The 3,873-nt window shown below is 31.2% G+C and overlaps 1 long non-coding RNA gene across 1 annotated transcript in view; it reads left to right on the forward strand.

Moving 5' to 3' along the window:
* The first annotated feature begins 528 nt into the window (after nt 1-528).
* LOC122269128 (uncharacterized) overlaps nt 529-3,873 on the forward strand; it is a 10,962-nt gene continuing 7,617 nt past the window's right edge. Inside the window, exon 1 of the long non-coding RNA XR_006224992.2 lies at nt 529-709. This is a non-coding gene — a long non-coding RNA (uncharacterized lncRNA). The remainder of the gene's footprint in view (nt 710-3,873) is intronic.

Raw genomic sequence — 3,873 nt, forward strand, 5'->3', positions numbered from 1 at the left:
TAAATGACTCATAATAATTTTAAAGAGCAAAAAAATTTTTTAATTCAATATTTTTACTTTATTTAAGGCATTTTTTGCATTTTTAAGGTCTTTTTTTGCCCTTCTTAAGGGCATTTTTTGCACTTTTTAAGGGCATTAGTTGAGATTTTTTAGGTCTTCAAAATCCGGGCTCTTATTAGTTTTACGTAATTCCTGTAAACTCCCAGTCACACGAGCATTTAAAATTTTAATTTCGAAAATTCTAATTTTAAATTTCGAAAAATTAGTTGTGTTTGAACCCTGTTTCTTTACTAAACTAAACGTAAAAATTGTTGCCAGTACCGCTATTTTTCGTATTGCACGACTCGCTACTATTTTTTTTAAATAGCATCACACTACACTACAAACTACGAAAAAAAGTAGCTACTACAGTAGTTTCGCGTCTTGCAGTGTGCTACTTCCACAACCGATGGTTATAAGAGACGACCGCTGTCTGCCGGTAAAAATGCAGATGATTTTTCCGAAGCGCAATTGGGTATTGACCTTGGCAAGAAAAAGTGCGAAGTAAAAATACTGTTATGGCCTTCAACTCGGCGCACTTCCTTTGCTTAGCAGAGATAAACACCTCAAGATGCCAGGTTTCTTAGTAAATTTTTACCGGCGACTTTCGTTGTTTTGGTTGGTACGACGCCGGCTGGTGTCTTGCTCATCAATTTTATTCCATTTCTAGGTAATTGTATTCGATTTACGAGCGAATTCATAATAATGTGGGGTGATCGAACGTATTAAAAATATAGTAAATAGTTTTTTGGAAGTCTGAAAAAGTGAATACATTATTTTTTTCTTTCTTTTCGTTAAATTGTCAGCTGTTACGAAAATAATCAGGTTTACAACGCTGTGGAAAGATTTTTTTTTAGCGTGGTGAAAATTGTTTCATACCACTGATCAGAACTTTAATTTCATTTTAGATATTAAGTTCAATGGTTTTTACACTTAGTTATTCAATTCTAAATTAATTTCTTAAATATATTCCTTCTGAAATTCATTAGTTTTAACACTTAGTTAAGAAGATTCATTACAGTGGAATGTGGTTAAAATTTAATTCATGATTGATGAATATCCCAATTCAACTATTCGTTTGTGGCTACCACCACGTATTACAATATCGGTGATATAGATCTTGAATTACTATCAGGATCTGAAGCTTCCTATAAAAAATTTTTAAAAAGTAGCTATCATGCTAAAGTTTTCATTTAACACGTTGAGCGCCACGTCAGTCATAAGTGGTAATACTGTAATACACTGAAATTACATATTGTAATACACTGAAATTACATTTATGCTGCGTCAGCCATCGATGGCTGACACTGAAATTACATTTAGGCTGCGTCTGCCACCGCTTGCTGACACTGACCTTTCACATAGGCTGCGAAAAACAGCTGGCTTACAGCGTATAACATGATATAGAGCGATAAAATTTATACTCTGTTATGGAATTGCAGAAAATTTATTCAAAATTTACTTAATTATTGTGATTCTTGGTAAAATTTACTTAATTATTGTGATTCTTGGTTTAATAAATTCAGTTTACTAGGTTTTATCCACCACTATTTTTAAACAATTCGTAATGTAATTCACCACTTTTTTCAGATATGTCATGCTAAATCTTTTAAAATCTAGCAAAATCTGTCTAATTTTTGCAAATTTAGTTTGTTGTTACTTACCGCTGTGGCCTGACGGGCAAGACATGTAAAATTAGCATGGCGTTCAGCGTGTTAATGTTAACAAAATATGCAACTTTTTTTTGTTTTCCATCAATTTAAAAACTACACAGCACGTAGTGTTAGAACTAAATTTTAATATTTAGATTGTTAACATAACTTTTATTAGTTAAAATGTTTTTCATTTTGTCCACAATAAAAGAATAATTTCAAGACTGTCTTATCATTATTTTAATTTTAGTACCAGGCTTTGACCCCTACTCTATCAATAAACGCTGGCGAAGTTAACAAAAATTTTGAGAGCTTTTGCTTTTTACTGTCTACCACTCAATAAAATATTTTTTTATCAAAAATCGAAAATATATATAACCTTTCAAAAGACCTCATGCCTGCCAATTCTTCCGGATTTTCCGGAAGATTTTGTTTTCATATTTTATTTAAAGTGGTAGTAAATATGTACTATTTTTTCCTTTATAAACTTAATTTTTAAATGATTTTGATCACCACTATTCTTACAAAAATTAAGCACATATATTAATATGGGTTACTATCATGATTGTCAACTTAGGATTGCTTATATACAACGTATTTGTTTGCTTAAAATTGAAGTTTTAATTCCATTTTAATACCACTGGGAAAAATGATAATGGAAGGGATTAAAAGTTGGCAGGTATGAGACCTTGCCTTAATTTTTTTTTCTTCCTTACCATTATTGAGAGTTTCTTGCGTAAATCACGAAGGTCACTTTTTTTTCGTGAATCACATTCTAAAATTCATTTACAAGAAAGAATAGCAGAGGATAAAATTTGACAGATCATCAACCGAATTATTAAGAAGGAAAATTTCTACCACACGTGTAACTTAAACACGTTCAAGTAGTTGTTGGCTTTCTATTCCATTAAAAGTCAGCCTCATATTTAATGCGGAGCATGAAATCTAATTTTATTCGCCAAAACCATTTAATAAATTATTATTCATGTCATGAACTAAGCTCAATCATACGTGCACTTAAAGTTTTTCTGAAAATATCTGAATACTCTTCATTTAGTATTTTAGTCAGTCATTTCTTGCTTAATCTTAGTATTTGTACTTTTTATATTTAGATATGAGTCTTTGCTTTTAATACTTCAGTTAAGGAGCTTGAATGAAACAAAATTGTATTGTGTAAGTCCAGACTTTTAAATTTTAATATAAATGTTTGATAGATTGTATGGCCTTTCTTATTTGTTTATTTTCAAATCAGGGTGAAAAATAACTTTTTTACAATTTCTAGAACTACTACTTACACAGAAATATAATAGGAAATATAGGGAAAATTTCACTTGAATTAATTTGTAAATTCTATTTTAATTGTTTAAGCGACCATGTTTCATTCTTGGAACTTTTTTTTCAAAATGTCAAAGACTGGTAACTGAAATCTTTTATCCTTAATCTTAGCACTTATAATAGGAGAAGCTGCTTATTGAAATCAACTAGAAAATAATAATATAAAATTATATATTCTGGGTCGGCTAGGATAGCCTGGTTGGCAGAGAGCTGGACTAATGCAGAGATGCCAACTTGCTCCGGACAGCAAACATATATTTTAAAGTGGTAGTTTATCAATTGTGATTCCTGGTTTAATAAATTCAATTCAGTAGATTTTTATCCACCACTATTTCTAAATAATTCGTAGGCTTATATAATTCACCACTTTAATGTAATTATGTCATGCTATACCTCTTAAAAAGCAAGCTAAAATAGTCAAATATTTTCAGAATTTACTTTGTAGTTATTTACCGTTTTTTTAATTATTTTGGCGTGTCCGGAGCAGTTGGCATCTCTGCTAATGTTCATGAAAATGGGAGTTTAAATCCAGCTGGTGATCGATTCACGTTAGATCTGTCGGGTCACAAAGTCCTCCAGGTTCCCATAACAAATTATACCCCTGGAAGTATAGTTCGTTTACCAGGAGTTGGCACTTGGCTCCGCCTTCCTCACGTGGTATCGGATGATACTATTTCGCTATTTTGGGGAGAAGGATGTGGCTGCTATTTGGCGATCGTATGACAAAAATATTTATTTCGCAATCCTCATGTGCATTTTATTTCATGAACTTGTTGATATTTTTCTCTTTTTATTGAATAGTTTGTTCTTTTTGAGATATTTTGCTGGGAAAAAGTTTTTAAATATA

The sequence above is a fragment of the Parasteatoda tepidariorum genome, chromosome 6, assembly GCF_043381705.1.
Source record: "Parasteatoda tepidariorum isolate YZ-2023 chromosome 6, CAS_Ptep_4.0, whole genome shotgun sequence".
Taxonomy (NCBI): domain Eukaryota; kingdom Metazoa; phylum Arthropoda; class Arachnida; order Araneae; family Theridiidae; genus Parasteatoda; species Parasteatoda tepidariorum.